General features: G+C 48.2%; 1 protein-coding gene across 1 annotated transcript in view; it reads right to left on the bottom strand.

Annotated features, from left to right (window-relative positions):
• Positions 1–20,819, bottom strand: part of LAMA5 (laminin subunit alpha 5) — an 85,749-nt gene that overhangs the window by 48,614 nt on the left and 16,316 nt on the right. The window lies entirely within an intron of this gene.

A 20,819-nucleotide genomic window follows, 5' to 3' on the forward strand; every position in this document is an offset into this window, starting at 1 on the left:
TTCACAGGATCCAAGTGGAGTAAATGAGCTGGCACTTTGCAGCCCCTGCTGCTCATAAGCTGCCTGTGGAGTGAAATCCTCCGTATCTAAAGGGATGGAGATATGACACAGCTGCTGCAGAGAGGCAGATTAGGGAGCTCAGCTCCCACTGAATGCAAACACAACTCAGACTTTGTGGCTACAGGCTGAACTCAGGTTGTGCTTAGCCTGAGCAGGCTGCATTACAAACCAGCTACAATGCTGCCCTGGGGACCTGGCTTTTGGGCTGTTCTTGGGGTAACAGGTGACGCACTGGCCTGCCAGCCAGGGAACATCCAACTGCACCTTGCACATGGTACCACAAAATCCTTCTTTCTTTTTTTTTAAGGAATTCCACATACCAGCACTGCTTCACCAACACAACCTGTGTTTTGAAGCCTGTTCCAGAAAAAGCTCAGCACAGCTCCTCTTCCCCAGGTGCCACAAGGAGAGGAGAGCAGGAGACCCACTTGGCTCCAGCACAGCTCCAACATGGGGCTGCTCACATTTGTCTGGACACTGACATGTGCACACACACTCCTGCCAAGTATAAAATAAACCCAGTCTTTAAAGAGCTACAATGTCAGTGCTAGAGAGAAACAAAAGCCCCAGCAGAATTTCCCTTCCCTGGCTGGCACAGGCTCGCTCCAAGAATCCCCACTCCATCATCCTGTCACAAAGTGATATTTAAAGGCAAATAAAGTCCTCTTATCAGAGGAAATTCCTAATGTCAAAACCAACCCAAAAGGGAGTTTAGTGCTTGCAAGGCAGAGATTTATAGCTCACGAGTCCCTGCTCAAGCAGAGCTGGGGCTGAATGAGCATACAACCCCCTGAAGACTGACAAGTGTCCAGAGGGACATTTCTGCAAGGGGAGGAGAAGAACGGCTCCATGCCCATCTCAGCCATGCAGGAGAGCCAGAACAGCAGCCAGGACCTCAGCCCTGCCCCGGCCACACGCATCGCTGAGCCACAGGACATACATTAATAATAACTGCCTCCAAAACAGCCCTGACAATCCACACACTGGCCAAGTAAAGGGCAGAAGTAACAAAACAGAGGTATTTAAATCTGCTAAGCCATCCGAAAAGCACAGATCTTGCTGGGGTCAGTCAGACAAGGGGTCCAGGTGCTGGTGTGTAGATATGGAGCAAGGGGATGTGGGCAGCCCTGAGGACTGGCACCAGCTCGGTTCCCCCCTCAGCAGGACATTCAGAAAAAAACCTCCTCAGGACACTCCCAAAGGCTCCTCTGGCTCTGGGGCAGCCACTCCTCTACTTACCAGGGGGATTGGTCTGGTTCCCACTGCAGGCTGGTAACACCTGAACACACACCTGGGTGTAGACTAAGGGGGCTTGAGAGAGATGCTCAGGGAGGAACGAACCAGATCCAGCTGGGAAATCCACATGAACATCAAGCACAGTAGGTCAGAGGCTGTTGTCCAGCTGGGAATGGGCAGGAGGGTGGGATTTGTCACCACTCTCAGGGTTTGCACTGCTAAGGATTGGTGCCATCCAGATAAAGAAACCAAAGCGGTCACCAGCTCAGTTCTCTGCTGCCAGAAGACTTTCAAGCCCAGCCAAGGGGGAAACAGGCATCCTTTTCAAAAGCTGAGGGAAAACAGACCTCCATGCTGCCCTAGTTCCCCTCTGCAACATACATGTTGTCAAGGCATGAAAGATCAAGCTTTTTTCAAGGAGCAGTTTTTTCTGCCTGCTTACCCTCCCAGCAGAGCTGTTATTTGATAGTGAAGCCCAAGAGGCTTCAGCTCAGGAAGCTTTCTCTGCAGGACCAGTTCTCACAGCTCAACATCTGCCTCTTGGCATGGGAACAGGGCTGAACACCAGCCTATGATGTTACACCTTCCCTCTACTCTAAACCCTCCTCCAGCTTTATTCTGCAGGGAATAAATTAATGCTCCTGCTGGAATCTAGCACTGCCTGTAGCTGGACAAAATTCCCTGTGGCTCAAAAATACCTGTACATGTTCTGGCCTCAGGCATAGGGGATTCTCTGCTCTTGAATGAACAGCAACCACAAACACAAATTTAGAAATGTGAGGTGCATCATTCTCTTCTGCCTTTCTTTTTGCAAGGCTAGTAATTAATTTATTGCCAGTAAATCCCATGGAATTTCTAGGGGGTCCTCCTCTTTGTTCAGCTTTATGCTGGAACAAAGTGTTCCCAATGAAATGTCCTGGAGTCCAACTCCTCGCGTGCTTCTGGTTCTCAGAAGTCCCCTCTCTCTGGAGAGCATGGATTACCACGCAGGCAAACTGGTGCTGCTTTTGGCCAAACAGTGAAATCTGACACAAAACCAAGCCTCGGGCTCAGTGATTCACAAAGTGAAAACAACAGCCAGAAGAAAACATCAGTGCTGCTGGTTGCAAGCTGTGGTGTAAATGGCTCTGGGGCAGGGTAGGGCAGCCACAGGCTCCTGACCCCTCTGAGCCCTCTGTGGCTGACAGAAGGAGATGGAGGTGGTCTCAGTGCATTTTGAGTCGTGGGACACACAAAACACACACTGGGAACTGTGGATAAAACTGTGTCCATGCTCACTGGGAGCTCTCTGAAAGGCCAGTCCCAGCCCCTCTGTCAGGGTCAGATGGGCACAACCAGGGCTAGCACACCTTTTATCTTCTATTCCTGCTTTTCACAGGAAAACACAAGAACCTCTGGCTTCTTGCTGGATGTGTCTGGATCATCTGCAACACCTCAGCTGAAAGACAGGGCAGATATTTGCTCTCAAAGCCAAACACAAATCCTTTCCCCATACCCAAATCCATCTGTAGCACTGCTGTTATTGCTGCTGAATTTTATTCCAGTTGTGACCGCAATCTTGGGACACAAATAAGCCAAACACTGCAGAACCACTCCCCTTCCAGCATGGAAGGGTCACGCTTAATGGAGCACAGAAAATATTCAGGAGTCTGTGACCACAGTGACCCCAAACCTGGAACAAGACCCATGTCCTGGTATTCAGGGGAATTTTTGTCCAGTCTGGTGAGTCCCCTGCCCCTCCATCCAACATCCTTATCTGGCAGAGTATCACAGCCTGGCCAGAAAAAAATAACAGCAAATTGCCTGTTTCCAGCACATCTGCTGAGAAAACTCAGATGCAAAGATGGAGCGGTAGCTCTAAAAATAGAGCTGGCAGAAAAGACAGACTTTTCATTCCATGTTTAGCTCCAGTACAGTTCTGCCCAACCAATACTGCAAGGGAAATGGTTGGGTTTTTTTTTTTTTTTCCAAAGCCTTTATTTAGCTCCCATTATCAGTCAGATGAATAAAAACCTCTATGCTCCCAGCCACTTTGGACAATTTTTTTCCCTTTTCATGGAGAAAAGAGGTGAAACACCAGACTTGATGCTCACACTTGTCTCCAGGCAGGCAGATCCCTTATTTTCCCTACCTCTGAAAACATGCCAGGTACAGCTCAACCTTTGACCAGCCTCTGGAATTTCATAAAACGACCTTCCAGCCAGGAAATTCTGACACTACTTTAATTAGCAACCAGATTTCTTTGAAAATAGTAACATCTCTACATGTAGCTGATGTTGCTGTTAGTGGTTTTGATGCAAGTTTCCTTAGTAACAATCACTTGCAGCTGCCCCAGTGCCTGGAAGGATGGAGCCAGGAGGGGAAGATGGAGGTGAGGGCATTTCCTCCGTGTCCCACACTCCATACATTTGTGTCTTTAGATGGTGGGCAGCTTTATCCAGCTAAAATACCACTCAAATATAATCCTGATTACTGCCCAGTGTGACAGTACAAAGACTTAAAGAGTAAAAACAGATTCCAGAGAGTCAAGAGAAACTCAGCTGCTTTTAGAGCAACACGTTCTCTGTCCATTTGTTCACCCATCCTTCTGTGTAAGCAGCACATGATGGCAAACCTACACATTTCTTCTCTCTTCCTTTCCTCAAGATACTGATTTCACTTCTCCTGCCTGGGAGGTACATGTGGGAAGAAGACAACAAGCTGGACCAGGTTTGTGTCCTGCGCTGATTTACTGAGGGAGTTCTGGGGAAGTCTCACTGACACTCCAAGGCACCTCAAAGCCACACAGAAATATTCAATAACCAAAACACATCTTCACATTGTTGTAATATTGACAATTACATTTTCACCAGCAGCAAGAGGGGCTCTTTTTGGTTTTGGGATTAAGAGGTCTGAGCAGGCTGTGCTGGCTGGGAGCTAAACCCAGCTCTGCTCCCAGCCCCAGACCCTGCAGGAGGAGTTTATACAATAAACCACTCGCTAATTTTCCACAGGACGGATTTATTACCTTTGGCATTGACTTATGAAAAGAGCACCATGGAAAAACAAAGCAGTTCAGCACTGCTCCATACCCCTGCAGAGTGTGTGTGGATACAGCACTGCTCATCCCCGCTTGGGATGGAGCTGCTGAGCAGGTACAGATCAACACCAGGACATGGCAGTAACTCCCACTGTTCAGGGACACATGAGGCCTCCTGGACACACACAGCAAAGGGCTTCAGGACACCCTCAGCAAGCACCTGCAGCGTCCTGGGGCATTCAGGACCCCTGTCTGGGTCACTGCACAGCAGCTCCAGACATATGCAAAACCTAGAAGCAGGGAAAGCAAAAAAGAACTGCTATGGAAAGTGTGGGGAAGGGTTAATTTATTTTTCCCCGCTTTCAAAAATTAAATTATTTTACTCCCTCCCAAGCCCATCCATCACCCAGGCACTGCCTGGTCCATCACTGCAGCCACAAGCCCACCTGGAAAACGTGGAGATGTCGGAGTCTGGATGGGGTTATCAACCCATGGTGCCAGGGAAAAACAGCTCTGGGAGCACAGGTCACCTCTGTCCACAGCCCAGGCGAGTGGCTGCTCAGCTGCCACCAACAACAGCCTGGGAAATGCTTGGCAGCGCTGGCACCGCATCACTGGCAGCAGCTACAGCTAATAAGGGGACTTTTTGTGCACCTTTTATCCCCACAAACAAATATACAGGAGGTGGAAAAGCCCTGGAGAGGCAGAGAGCTTCTGACTCGCTTTGAATTTCTCTAGGTCACTGATCTGCCCCTTTTGCATCCTTTGCCTGTAATCATTTATTCTCATGCAAGCAATGAATTTACTCATTAACAACTGACTGTCCCCCTGCTGAGCCTCTGCAGTCCTACAGCAGATTTATTTCTCCCCAGCCCATCCATCAAAATCCTTTAATAAAATCTCTCATATTTAGTTTCTGCTTACTTTTTATTTTCAATCACACAAGAACTACTTCAACCCTTCCAGACAGCAAACAAAGGTGCTTCTCCTCCAAGTGGGCACGGCTCTTTATTCAGTCATTTTTTTTATAAAATACTCAAGTGCCTGAGAGCAAACAAACCCCACATATAAAAGCACAAAAGTCAGTGTTTGAAAGAGGGGTGTGCACTGAAATATGCTTTGCCCCCATCTTGCTCTTTTCCTCACAGCAACTCCTGGCTTGCTCTTATATGTCTGTGTCTCAAATCCTCACTCCTAAAAATTACGTTTTTCCAAGTTATTCAGGGAGGATTACAGGGTTCTGAATGAGAAGGTTCCCTATGCTTGTATCTCAAGATTTTGACAGCCAGGCTTTAGAAACAACCACCCATCCCTTTCACCACAGGGGAAGCACAGGGGTGCAAAGTGGCAGCTATTAAACACCTCGGTAGGGCTGGGGAGAGAGAGGTGAGCGCTGAGACTCAATTTTACACCAACCTGTTTTCAAGCTTTTCTCTCAAAACTCTGGCCTTTTATTGAGAGAGATCAAAGCAGACACTCTCCATGAAACCATAGATTCAGAGCTACCAGCCAGTATGAAACCTGCTCAATGTCATACCAAGCAGCAGCAACCCAATACTTTATGATGTTGTTTTCTAAACAACGCCTGTTCCCTTCCTAAGCAGCTTGGCTTAGGTGAACAGCTGATGGAGCATTTTCCACAAAGGATTTTTTTTTCTTTAAACACCACTTCTGAGAAGGATTTGGCTCGTCCACTGATTTCACACACAGCACTGCTTTATCTTCACAGCATCCTCCTGCACAAGATGTCCTTCCCCTGCCAGTGCCACACACACCTCCTGCCAAAAATCCTTGGGGGACCAAATCTGCAGCACTTGGCACACGGCAGAGCAGAGCAGTGCCATGGCTTGTGGCCTGCACAGTGCTGAAGATCCGGATAGCCAAGGTTTGGAGATGTCAGGGCAGCAGCAAGAGCCTGATTCTCAGCGGGTTCAGCCAGCTGGCACTAAGGGGAGGCACAGAGGAACATCCTGCTAAATCCCTGCCTGCCTGCAGCTGCAAACAGCAAACACAGCTACAGGTGCAGTGCCCAGGGATGCTGACACACCAACCTGTACATGGGCCAACACAAGCCTGTGCTTAAACCCCAGCAAGTGGAGTCCCTTCTGAATTTGGATCAGCCCTTTGTGTGCGCCCAACAGCCACCCAAAGGTCACTGCAGCCAGAACTGGGTAACCAGAGGCATCACAGCACAGCAAAACTGGTCAGGACAGAGGGGGATGGCTGGAATTCCTTGGGATGAGCCTTCAGTCACTTACAGAGGAGTTTGCCCACTCTAGCCTCTCACTGTGCAGGAGATTCCCTGCCACTTGACTGAGATGGCCTTTGCAACTTCCTAGGTTGCTGGGCAAAGTGTCAAGTAACCCATTAGACTTAAATATTTGTCTTTTAGCCCAAACTTGAGCTACCACATCCTCAGGGAATGGCAAAGTGGACTCCCTGTCCTTGGGCACCCTGTAAAGGGGTACAAGCACTGGTCTGCAAGGCCAGTTCAGCCCAGGAGCTGAGTGAGGCCAGAGAATGCAGAGAGGGTCAGGTGCCCCCACCACAAGGACTCCCACCCTCTCCACTTGCTTTAATCCTCCTGCAAACACCATCAGAAACCCAGCACAGAGGTGGCTGTAAAGAGGCCCTTAAAACTTCCTGGTGCTGCAGAGATAAGACACTATAACTACATTCAGGATTTCAGGTTCTCAGACTATTTACCTTGAGGTGTCAATTGTCCTTGATGGTTAAACGCTTCTAGGAAACTTCTGGGAATGTGTGGGTATGTTTTTTTTTTTCTTTTAGGAGTGGTGTGCTCGGAAAATATGTGAATTAATAATTAGCTGGCAGGATTAGTGGCAGTTCATACCAGGGTCTTCCTCCCAGGAAAATATAGTATTACAGAGAAGAGGGATAAAGAAAAAAAGTGACTCAAAGGGAAAAAAAAAACAAACTCTTTTAGAGAGACACAAAGTGCCCTGATGGCTCTCACTGTGAAGAACCATGTGCTTGTGCTGTGCTGTCCAACGTGCAGAAGTGAAAAAGCCAAAGTTCCTGCAAGCAGCTTCATGCAGACAGGTAAGCAATAAGCAGGTGTCCCAGGAAGACTTGGTATTCTAGAGAAATTTAACTGGAACTCACTCAAATACAGCCAGTTAAATAAATCCAGCCACCTACTTCATGAAAGAGAAAAAAACACACGGGTTCTCAAGGCTGATTTTCAAAGGCCCTCGGGTCCACTGCCTTTATTATTCTCTCTTACACTAACAGGAGCTTGAGACTAATTTTAGCAAAATGAAAACTGTACCATAGCAGAAACTCTTGTAATCCCAGAACATACAGAAAAAAAATGTGCCTTCCAATACATATAAAAAGCTGGGAACTCCAGCTTGCTAATACTAACCAGTGTGCTTGCAGCCTACATCTGAAATTGTTAAGAAAAAGCCTGACTTGAGTGATATCCTCTGACTGCAGTTATTAGAGACTGTGAGAAGCAGAGTCTCTTCAGGGAGCTGTCACTCCACACACAGGGAGAGTAGGGTTTTTTGTAACTAATGGGAAAGAACTGACTCAGCTTTTAATGCCAGACAGACTGAAAGGAAATAAACAGATCTCCTTGGAGTGCCCCATTCTACACAAATTCTGGCAAATTCTACACAAGGAGCACAACTCTGTCCTGGGAGGAGATGATGAGTCCCTGTGCCCAGGATAGAGGGCTCAGTACCTCACACACAGCTCCAGCATGGCACTGACCCAGAAATTAACCTTTTAAATTAATCTGAGTCATCCTCCAATGCCCCTGTTCACATGGACAATAGTCCTCCAGCAGCTGACCCCCGTGCTGCCTTTGCTCAGGGAACAATCTCACACCTGTATTTCAAGGACATCAGCTGGGTGCTTTGTGAAGAAGACTCAAACAACAGATAGGAAACATGAAGGAGAGGATGGCACTGCCACAGCCTCTCCCCACGTGGCTAAAAAATCCTCATCTATACAGCAGTTCTTGGGGAGAAAGTCCAGATTTAGAGACAAACCTGTCCCTCTTCTCTTCCCCAGTGACTGGCCATCGCTGCACAGCTGGGAGGAGAGCCCAGCTCAGGCCCTTCCTTACAGCCAAACTGTCCCAGCAGCTGTAGGTATTGTCTCTAAGGCCTCCCTGGGCATCTGCTGCTGGGTCAGAGAGGAATGGGCTCCAAGTCAAGAGCTGTAATAGTTCTAGTAACGACAGCCGTGCCTGGTACCTCCTGTTTATCAATGTGCAGTCTAACAGGGTAGAAACTATGACCTTGAGCAAAAGGAAAAGAATTCCATTAAAAGCCCATGTTCATTCCTCTACCTGCCAATGACATCACCAGCGTGAGAGGATTTCACCCAGAGTTCATCAGTCGCTGCTACTCATCTTTCTCATTTCCTCGGAGAATAATTTAACAGCTCTGGGTTAATTTGGTTTAAGTGTTCCTGCAGCTGCCTGCGTGCTGACACACAGGGAACAGTGTCCACAGTCATGGATTGTTTGCTTTTAAAACATATAGGAGGAATCCGTGACTTTGGCAGCGAATGTGATGAAACCAAGCCATTAAACCGTGGCACATTCCAGAGCCAGATGTATGGGCACAGCTGTGACAGAGCGCAGGCCCACGCCCGTCACAGCCTCTGGTGTGCTCAGGTCTTCTCCTCCTTCTCCTCCCTGTGTCTGCCTGGGAGGAGGCAGAGGGGCTCTTCTCACATCTCCTCCAATTCCCAATCCAATTCCCATTCTAACAAGCCACCACAAGCCTGCAAAGTGCAAGCCATTTGTGTGCCCTTATAAATAAAGTCCAGGCGAAGCCGCGATGGATTTGCAAGCGCAGCTGCCTCCCCCAAACTGTAGCTCCCACACAACCAAGCAGGAATTTCAGCCTGGCCAAAATTCCTCAATTTCCTCCAAACAGCTACTCACTAAAAAATCTGGTCTGACCTCTCATACCACTTCATTTCTTCAGCTCTGCAATTAAGAAGTGGCACAGCCGGGACATTTTTGCACCGTTTCTGTGTGGAAGCAGCGTGGGCTGCTGAGGATTTGGGAGTACTGAGGCAAACTTGTGTGGCAGATTGTGTGGCACCTACACTGTATTGCTGATGCCTAAACTTATCAAACCCTGTCTGTGGGTAAGTTACACCCCAATAAAGATGGGGAGCCTACAAATATGGAAGCCCTGAGGGCATTTCAAGCCAAGCAAAGAAATTGGCAGTCAGAAAGGAGCCTGCCTGGTTCTCAGTTTGGGTTTAACCTGAGAACAGAGGTCCTGAGAGATGTAATACTCAGCAATTTTCAAAACCATCCTTCAAGGAAAGATTTTTGTTTGAACAAGTCTTAAACTCCCTGGAGCCAGTGTGACCCTGCAAGCAGTTCCTGTAGCTCACTGTATCTCCCCATCACCACTCTGCCTTCAACACCTCCCAAACCCAGGCATTTAGAGAGAAACCTGCAATGCAGACAGGAAGGAGACCTCTCTCCAAGGGTTAGCAAAACCTTAATGATAGAACACCAACTTCCCAACAAGCTGGGGTGGGAGGGTGCAAAATCAAGACAAAATGCACAGTGATGAATTCCTCCTTGTTGTAGAAGTGTCAGATATCACAAGACAGATTAGTGGAACAAGAATGCAGGGGAGGAAAAGCTGAGGAGGGTACATGAGAAACCTTTTGATTTAGGCCAGGTATTAAGAGCAAAATCCTTTAAATGGACCAATATAAAAAAAAAAAAGCGAAGTAATAGATATGATGTTAGACAACTCTGAACATAATGAACTTGTATCTAACAGGTGGTCCCAGCTAAACTAAAAGCTGTCTCAGGTACCTCACAAGCCAAGTCTCTGCAGAGTAGTTGGTGGGAAAAGTAATCATCCTGAGTGGCCAAAAGTTCAAATTTCCTTGAACTTTCCAGTTCTGCCAGCTCACCCATATTCTCTGAAGCACATTATCTCTGCTTGCAGGGTTTAGTCCAGCCTTTCATTGTTGTCTTATCTCCAGCCTCTTCCTGCCCCAGCTTCAAAAGGAACATAGAGCATCACAGAACAATATGAATGAACTAAAAAAAATAAATATATATATATATATAAACACCAGCCCAAAATCTTCATCAGCCTGGCATGAAGAGATGAGAAGAAATAATTTCTCCTGGCTGATGAGGACAGGGTATGAAATTCCCTGAAGCAACCTATTTGCAGCCCATCAGTAACCTCAAGCTAGACAGCATCCAGTGGGATCACAGGAGAAGGGATAAAGGCAAACATATCTCAGCTATGTTTGTGCCAGGAACATAAACTGTGGTCCATTCTTGGAATGATGGACAAAGCAGCTTATCTACAACTCACACTGCAAACTTTTTGGACAACAACCCTGTAAGCAGTTGATTCCTGCAGTTGTGAGAGTGCACTGAGAAGTGTTTCCCAGAAGCTGGAGAAAACAACCTTCTCTTCTGGCTGAGGAGAACATGTCCCAAAGAAGACCTTTTCCTTGGACAACATCCATGCATGACTACTGTGAGAAATCCCCACACGTCAGACCAGGAAGACAGCTCCCAGGTGGTGGGCAGCCCTCTCCTGATGGCACAGCAGGATCCAAACATCTGCCCAGACCCACAACAGCAGTCAGGCATCCATGGGGTGCCTCAAAACACACCTGAATTGAGCCTCTCTACAATGTCCAGGACAACAGGTCCTGCGGCTCTTCTCATCCGCCAGCTTAAAAAAAAAAAACTACCACAAAGACAAATCACAAAAACAAACCAAAAAGCCCCAAACTGCCTGGTACCAGCACCTCCCACACAGTCCAGGGCTTGTGAGTAACAGTCACGTCAGATCCCAGGCTGCTGCTGTGGGATTTTTGCACAAACCTATCAGCCCAGGAAGAGCACGGTTATGACACCAGAGGCTCCACTGGAGACCAACATAATCTCCCGAGATAAGGCTTGTCTGTGCTGAAAGGAAACTGGCTGCTTTGTTTCAAAGCAGAGCTCCCTCCTAAGCACCCTTCTGCATCTCCTCCCAGCCCTGTGGGTCAGCACTGGAGCCCAGGAATAAATCACTGGGGTGGGCTCTGGGCCAGCACAGCCAGCAGCAGGGAGAGCTGTGGTCTTCTGTGGAGCAGCCCTCCCTGGGACACCCCTAATTGGCCCTTTAGACTCATTTCATGTTCCCAAAAGAGGCCACTGTGCCCCAGCACTATTTGCTCATTGAAGGAGCAAACCCGGGAGCCCCATCCATCAAAAACTGATGCTAACGAAGAGCAGAAACCAATTAACAATCCCCCAGCTGACTCATCAGGGGTTCCTGAATCTTGGATGTGCTGCAGGGTCCTCACCTACTCTGACTCACTAAAAGTCTCTTAAAAAGCAGCTTTGAGGTCATCCAGTCTATTCACATTTCTATTTTTAGGGCTCCAAATTATGTTGGGATATCTGGGAAGACATCACAGCTTTAGTCCCATTCCCACAGAGTTCAAGTCCAAATTGCTCACAAATTCATTTTATCCTCAAGGGTTTTTTTCTTAATGCTTGGCTTATACCCTCCTGCTTCCATTGGTATTTTAACTAGTTTTTAAAAAAAATCTTATTAAACATTATTTTAAAGTGAAAATATGCTGCCATTTTTGTGGTCAAAGCAGATATTTTATAGCATTTCCCATATTGGGAATAAAGGTCTAGAACATCCGAAAAGTCCCATGTGCTTTTCCCATTTGATTTGGGCTGTTGCCACAGAAAATGTGAGAAACAAAAAGAATGGAATAATTTTTAAAGGTACATAGGCAGGAGAGAACCTAAATCACAACAGGTGATTCAGGATCCAGGTTAGGCTTTGTAGAGATGGCAACTACAACACCAACAGTTGTGTTACAGGGGGTAACACCCAACATTCCCATATGGATACCTGTGCTTCCTTGCATTCCCCAGAGTACACAGGGGCTGCATGCCAGCTGCCCACCCCAGGTGCAGAACAGGAATCCCAGCAGAGACCCAGGAGAATTCCCAACCCTGTGAATCAACCACCTTCCCCACCCACTGGGCTGCTCCTTCATTTCCTGTCCAAGAAATACTTCAGTTCTATTTTCCTGCTCGGCTCTTTTAGTCATCTCATCTCCCAGTTGGGGCTCATGCTGGGTCATACTCCTTTGAATTTTAATCAGCCCACAGCATTTTTGTTATTTTTTCCCCTTCACGCTACGAATTATCATCTACAGCATCAACTGCTGCTGTCCTGCTTCCAGGACTCCTTCATGGATGCACCCTGATTACAACACCACTGCTATGACTTGGGTCATGGGCTGCTGTTACCAACAGTGACAGCTCCCATCTTCTTCTTTCCCAAGAAAATCCTGTCAGACCTGGATACTGTCACAGCTGTCCCTGGCATCAGCGTCCCTTAGCACCTCCAAGCTGGATGCAGTGACTACAAACAGAAACTTGCAAATGCCCAGATTTATCTGTTCTAATCCCATACACCTTCTTTACCAAAGAGGAAAATGCATGCCAAACCTTGGCAACTTAACTGTGGCAACTTAACTACCTAACATTAGCTGGAATGAGTGCTGGATGATATCCTGCAATTCTCAAATTTGTGGAAGTGCCCAGGCCATGCTGGCCAAACCACTAGAAGCAAGCTGGAGCATCCTTGCTAGGACCAAAGCCAATGCTGGCAGTGGATGGAGTAATCCACAAAGCTGGAATTTACCCCTCCTCCTCTTAATCCAAAATAGCCCCATTCCTGGCTCATCAGGCTCAACCCAGAACTCAACTGCTTTAGGGTCAGATGAGGAGAAGGGAATTGCAGGAGTTTTAAGTGTTGGCTTTAAGTGGCAGCGCTGGAAAGCTAATGCAAAGGGGCTGCTAAAGATTGCTGCTGATTTCCGCTGTGGGGCTTGGTTCTGAGGGCAGAACCAGACACTTGGTTATGGAATCTATAATCCAATAAAGTGACTGTGCAGAGCCTGGGGACAGCTGAATCCCTGCCCTGTCCATCACACCGGCGCTGGCCCCCACGGCAGCCGCCGGGGCTGCTGCCCAAGGAACAAACCACACTAACTCACTTGTCCACAGCATATTATGTTGTGAAATATTTATTGCCTCCCCGATCGGAAGAAAGAAACATTTCTCTCTTGGACATAATGAAGAACACATTTCCAGCACTTAACAGCTGGAAGCTGGAAAGGTGGCCAAAGAAAATCCCTAACTATTTTTTTCCCCCCTTTAAAGTAAGCATCTGGAAAACTAATTCCTGGGGAAGAGGAACCTTCCTAAATCAATCCAAGGAAAGAGTCAAACTCGGTCACAATTTACAGGCAGGAGCTGATAAGATCATATTGTGAGTGTGATATCAACAACATGGTTTTTGTCTGCCCCTGTCAGCTTGACTCCAAGAGAGGCTGTTTTTATTAAATGAAATGCAGCAACTCACACTGGCAGAGATTTTCAGTATGGTTTTGATCAGCCACTGAAATATCAGGGAGTTGTTTAATCTCCACCCCACAGTTATGGATACAGCATAAACAGGGGCTCAGCTTCAGCTGATACACTCTGGGTGATGCTGACATGTCCCTGATCCCCTGGGATGACAAGTGAGGTCCCTCCACTCCCTCAGCTTCAAACTGTCCCTGGGACCAACTCCTCCAGCCTGTGTTAGCATGAATGCAGGGAATAACAACTGGCACACGTGCTTGCAAGAGAAACACTCTTTTGCCAGCCCAGAGCCTCACACTAACCCTTCCAAAGGATGAGAGGACCCCTATTCCTCTCCTTGCACTGTTAACACCATTCATCCCCGCACCCTGAGTGCACCTCAAGGTCTGAAGGTAGTCACTGATGATGCTGCAGGGCTACACACTATCTGCTAAGGAAGCCCTGTGCCAGGACTGAATCACCACCCAAAGCCGATGCCAGGCTGCCCAAATCTGCCTCTGCTCCAGGCTACAGAAGGTCCTGCTGGCTGGGCAAGTCAGTCCTCCTTGTCCCCACACCTCAGCAGATCCCTGCTCTGGATGCACTGAGTGCTCTTCCCAGAAGCACAAGCAGCTGACAACAACAGAAATGCTCCACTTTGAATGAGATGCCTGGGAAAATGTTTCTGCTCTAACTTTGATGGCAGGTTTGAATTCTTTCAGAGGGAGGGCAAACGGGGGTTGTTTTTAAACAGGCGCTGTGTTATTGTGACCAATAACAGGAAATTGAGGGCTTGCTCTGGTGGGACACAAGGCAGTCCCCCTGGGGCAGGCTGCTGACTGTCCCCACCACGGCCATATCCTGCGTGCTGGCTGTCACTGCTGCCTGTGGAAAGCACCCAACACTCTCCAAAGGGCCAGCAGAAGATGTGAGGGAAGAGGGAAGGCAGAATCCAGAGCCAAAGCCTTTCCAGATGCCCCATCCCATGCACTCCGTGTCCTCTAGCTGTGGGGCAACTGAAGCCTGAAGCCTTTGTCCAGGTTTGCTGCAGCTATGCTGAACCCCAAAGGCATTTCCAAAAACAAAGTGTGCCACATCCCCTGCCTTGGGGACAGGCAGAGAGACTCCTCCTCCCTTCCTGAATCCCTGGCTGCCACGTACCAGCCACTGGGAGAAAAGATGCTTCTAGCAAATTCAAGACTTCTCTTTGAGAAGCAGGGTTAGCTCACGCTGTTCTCCAGCATTATCCACCCCAGCATGCGTCCAGGCTGTGCCAGAACAAACAGCACATCAAATAAACAACACATTAAGACAAAGCTGCGGACACGTGTGGTTACTCTGCCCTCCAGCCCAGCGGCCCCGCGGCTCAGACATCCACAGCAGCTTTACTCTGCCCCTGTAAAGCCCCATGTTCCTCTGACCTGCCCAAAGCAGGTCTTGCTGCTGACAGAGAAGCCCAGGCCAAGCACAACAGCTTCACTTTGCTGAGGACTGATGCTTCCAGCACACCTCCAGCCACGTTGGTCAGAAGGGTTTGGCACGCAAAGGAGGACGAGGCCAGCTGCAAACCACAGCACTGTAAGTGCTGCTCAGGCACCAGCAGCTCTGATCCACCTGCTCACACTCCTCACACCCAATTTCTGCTTGAAGCAGCAGCCAGGGACGGGAGGAAATGGCACAGCCCAGAACTCCTCGAGTCCATCCGTCGGTGTGTTTCAGGTCACGCTCCTGACCCAGTTCCAAATGCGGGCGGTTTTTATTTGCAGAGCGCGGGGAGCCGCGACCCCGGCTGCGCCGCCGGCCGTGCACCTGTCACCCCTCTCCCTTTCAGCAACCTGACCCAGGGCCACCACACCACAAACGCATTCACATCCTGTCCCAGCCCCGGGGACACTGAGGCACGCAGGGCAGGAACGCTGAGCCGCACCAAGACTCGCTGCTGACGCTGGGACGTGGGGAAAATAAACCCCAAAGCCTTTCCAACACTGGCACCAAAGCCAACACCCCAGCCATCTCACATTTCCTCCTTCCTGGTAGTGTAGGGACATGGTAACTGATCAGTTGCCCCACTGCAGAAATCCAAGTCCTTATCCCCACTCCCTGCCCAGAAAATAACATCACCAGGGGTGATTCACTATCCCTCAACACAAGACAAAATAAAAAGGACCAGAACTCACATACAGGATATGGATACAGCATAAACCAGGGATTACAAACTCAGCACGCCTGGAACACCCAGTGCATGTCTCACTGGACATGTGTGCAACCATCAGCACCACAGGCATGGGGAGTTCATCTTGATCAGGCTCTGGGATTTGCTTGATTCAGACATGGACAGTGCACATCACCCCACACTGCTGCTGAATCTGGAATCTGTGCTGCTCCTTGGAGCAAGAACCAAGGACACAAGGCTGGTACTTTGGAGATGGCAGTAGCATGGTTGCAGCACATCATGCCACTAGGAGATGAACAAGATATTTTACTTTTACTGATCTTTTATTGGTGTGAATGTCCCAAAATACCTTTAGAGCAGCCAAATAACTTCTACCCTTTGCTAAATTCTGGCAGTTCCTCCAGAGGCAGAGCCCTTTGAGTGCAGTTTAGCATTGAATACAGCCCCGTGTGTAACAGAGACATAAACACCATGGGGTCTGCAGTAAGAGGCTATTGGGAAGAAGTGGGATCTCAGGACACCAACCTGAGCAGGTCTGGCTCATGAGCTGTACTTCAGCCCATAGGAGGCCACTGTTCTGTAAGCCTCTGCTCCCAAGAGGAGCTTTATAAATATTTTCCAGGATAAACATTTGTAAATAGTGTCTTTCAACACGTCTTGAGAACAGATTCTTGATCTCCTGTTTTCAAAAGAGAATCATCATCTTCAAAGGCGGGGAGGCAAAGCCATTCATGCAAACAGCATAGCTACAAGCAATCCAGTCTGGCACTCGTCTCCAGAGCTGCTGAGGTGGGTGTTTGCATTAGCTGTGTGTCTACCAGGCACAGCCAAAGCCTCCCCTGCCATGCCTCCCTGCCTCGCTCCCAGGCACAGGGTACATCACCCTCCCAGCTCCAGAAATTGGATCTGCCTGGGGAAACGTGATCGCCTCCATTCCTCTGCTGCTGAGGGACACGGGTCACATTCTGCCACGATCACTGCAAAGCAGACTGGCATCTGCCTCCGAGCCTCATGCTTCATGAAATCAATATACAGGCCATGGGAGTAATTTTGTCTCCTCTGCTCTTTGAAGAGTTCCCTCCCTTCCTTCTCCCTGGCCACAAAACCCTGCTCAGGGTGGTCCCTCCCAAGACTGTAAATTGACTTGTTGAAAGCCTTAGCAAAAGAAAGGTCAGATGCCTTACAAACACAAAACTGACAGTGCCATACAACTGTCCAGACATTATCCCAAGGATATGGATGTCCACATCTGCAGCTGCTTGCACCACAGCAGGCATTCATGCCTCATCCAGGTGTACTCACATTGCACAGGTTTCCCCCAAAACAGCCCCTGCAGATGCAGCCTGGTGTCATGGCCCAAACCTGCACCTCTGGCTACAGACCTGGGTAAAGGTGGGGTGAGCTGTGCAGCTGCTGCCCTTCCCTGGGGATGGCAAATTCCCACAGGATTTCACAATACCCTTATTCTGATGGTTGTGAAGAAGGACGAGGGAACAGAGAGCAGTGACAATACCACAGACACACCTGCAAGAAAATTTTCAGTCTTTTTCTGTTACTTGCAAACCACACCAGAAACTGCAATTTTGGACTGCATTAACACACTACAAATCCCACTGCCTCAGACCTTAAAAAATCACCTTGCAGAACCTCCAACTGCCCAGCAATTTGAGGAAACCCAACTGTCCCACAGGTGCTCTCAGTCTTGCCGGCTGCTGTAAAGCCACACAGCATCACTGCAGGGCAAACAGACATTTACAGCTTGCTCAGCCCCTCCTGGTTCCCTGCTCCCACTGCCCAGCCCTGGGAGGAACAGAGATAAGGGGAGTGCTACAGAAAACACAAAAGCTTAAGAAAGCTCTGATTGAGCAGAGATAAGAGGTCTGGGTGAGTAGGCACACACCACTGAAATAAAGACCACTGCTGAAAGAAGCGCAGGTATATGGGATGGCACGTGTCCAGGGCAGGGGTACAGCACAGGTGTGTCTGACTTTGGAGGCTAAAAACCAAGTTTTTAAGCAATAAAATAAAGCAATAAAATAAAATAAGCATTGTCATTCTCATGGCACCACATCCTGATGAAATATGCCCAACTGGCCTTCAAGGAAGTAGCTCTTCTGGCATCTGCAGATGTCTTGTGGATGTTAGAGCAGCCCAGAGTGGGCACTCACACATTTCAGGCAAAAAGCAGAACTGGTATAAAGTACAGAGGGTACAGCAGCATCCTCCCCCTGACCTGGCTGACAGTGTGTGAGCCCAGCCTCACCAAAAGCTCCCAGCACACTCTTCTAGCAGGTGCACAGACCTGCTACCAGAACTGCTGGAGAGCTTCCTTCAGCAATGAAATACATGAACTATGAGGTGGTGGGGGAAGAAAATAAAGGATAAACTGGATAGAAAAATCTCCAAACACAGGGCTTGCTGAATCAAGAGGCAATCCCATCTCTGCAGCAAGCTCAGAGCCAGAGGGAGCCTGCTAAAAACAAAACTGCAACAACTGGGGCTCTGCAGGGTCCAAATGAGCTCTGCTCTCCTACCCAAACCAAGTAACTCCAAATCAAGCATTTCAGCTGCCAGCCCCAGGGATAACACAGGCCAGGAGTAATAGCTCAGCACAGCCCTTCCTCTGAGCACACAACTCCCCAGGCTCCTTAATAAGACACACTAATTTTTCACACTGTTAAGGGGAAAGCAAACAGCTCAGACATTTCTGTTCCTACATTAGGCTCTCAAGCACGTTTGCTGCGTATCTTATCAGCACCTTCAGCAGCCTTTCCAAGCCGTTTCAAGACTTTGGCCTTCAGAAACCTGGAGAGGGGGTGGAAAATCCCTCTATTCATTCTTACCAAAGCACAGCACATTTTCAAGAGGACATTCCTACCATCCAGAGCAAACAAATGTTCCCAACTGTATGTTCTATGGGTTGTTTGACTTGTTGCAAGTAAGATCAATACAGGTTCACTGCACAAGGTATTTAAATATTCTTAGAGGAGTTCCTGGGCCAGTTTAGAATTAAAAGGGAGAAGCCAGACAAAAGAATACTTGTCTGTGCTTTAGACAGCTTGCAGGCTGGTTTTTACACCCAGAGCTTTACAAGCACAGCTCCATCAGTCAGGACCACAAGCTTGTTGGGACGGGCTCTCCAGAGCGTGCTAGGAGCTGTACAAATCTGGGACCTGCTCCATCCAGACATCCCAGGCTCTGCAGCACTAAAAATAAAATTTAAAAAAATACTATAAAAGAGCTATAGTAAGACCCTTTTCAGTACTGCCAAAGCCTTGCTGATTTGCAAAGTTTGTTCAGGAAGCCCTCGGCTAAATCATGGGCTGAAATAAAGAAACACTCAATACCCTTCCATAGGATACAAATAGGATTTTGTGCTTTGGATGAGACTTGAAACAGCATCTGCTTCTTCTGTGGCCAACAGTGAATTAGATCTCTGTGACATTCCCAGTTTTCTGGGGGATCCTGGGTAGGATCTCACCAAAACACAGTGTGTACATGGATAAATGCCACCTGATCTGCTATGACAAACAGGAGCCAAATCTTGTGTCCCACAGGGCACAGTGGAGAGCAAGGTGTTAGAGCAGAAGCCCAGGTGTCAGCCCACCACAGCAAGGAAAAGCTGTCTCACCCTCTCTATACAACACCCCAGGACCCTGACCATCATTGCTCTGGCCACAGCAAGGAGTTAAGTCCCACACACTTCACTACTTTCCTTGCCATTATCAATACAGCTCTGAATTTGTGACAAAAATTACTTATGCCTTCATGGAGCACTTGGGAATCACTAAGCAGAGCCTCTAGCTACAAAACACTGAATGGTGAATGGTCAACCAGCATCTTCACCACAAACTGAATTCTTCTGAAAACCCCAGGCCTGTTGCATCTCAGCTCTTAATTCAACTAAAAAAAACCCCAAGACTGATTTTAACCTTGACAAGGCACAACTTGTATGTCTGTGACACAGCAATTTCCCATCAAAGAGAGGATTTCAGACCCAGCCTGTAACCTACCCAAGTCCTCTTTTTTCTTGCATTTATGGGATTTAAAAAAAACAACAACAAATAACCACACGTCATAGACTTCACTTCCAGAGCTGCAGGAAATCCACTCTAAGTCGCATGCCAGCTTCAGATCCAAGGGTTTCCTTGGGCTGTTCTCTCAGCGACAAGGAGAACAAAGCAACCTTGGCAGCAGGCCACACTACAAGAAAGTATTTCCCCCAATTCCCTTGGATGAAGTGGATATCCTGTCACAAACCTGCGCGCATGGGAAGGGTGAGGAGGGGGAGGAAACAGAAGAGGATGAATTAGCTAAAAACTGGCACAATGTAAGAGATCTCAGCTTGCCATCAAAGCCCCTGAAAGGCTTTTCATTTTAAATGGCCAAGTGCCAATGATTAATGACTCACACAAGCCCCAGGAACCCCAAGCTCCCCAGCACCCAAAAGGTGTGTATTTAAATCCTCCCTCCCTTGGATTTGAAATGGTGTATGGATGCTCAGGTTCAGACACCTTATTTCTGTCTGGTTCTGAACCCAGTTCTTAGAGGTGGCAAAAGCCTGTCTTTCCTTGTAGTTCACCATTTCCAGGGCCAAGTGGTTTTGGAAAGCCTCTGTCAGGCTCCAGATCCCACATGTACCAAGATGACTGAGCTCCAAGAGGCAGAGTGTCCCTTGTATCTTGTATTAGGTCCCTGCACCAACCTCAGCTTCAGGCAGCACTGCCTTTCTGTAATTCCTCTGCGTGGCTCCCGCAAGCCTTGACAGCGCTGGGTTTTTAAAGCCGGGTCGTTAGCAGATTTCAACAACGCCAAACACTACACATGTAATCAGCTTTATTCTTCTAAAAATGTGCATCCCAGCCGTGCACCACGTTAGCATTTGTCAGCAGGTTTCCCCACCATGACACTGCCATTCATAGCCGGGTGAG

The sequence above is a fragment of the Poecile atricapillus genome, chromosome 15 (assembly GCF_030490865.1).
Source record: "Poecile atricapillus isolate bPoeAtr1 chromosome 15, bPoeAtr1.hap1, whole genome shotgun sequence".
Taxonomy (NCBI): domain Eukaryota; kingdom Metazoa; phylum Chordata; class Aves; order Passeriformes; family Paridae; genus Poecile; species Poecile atricapillus.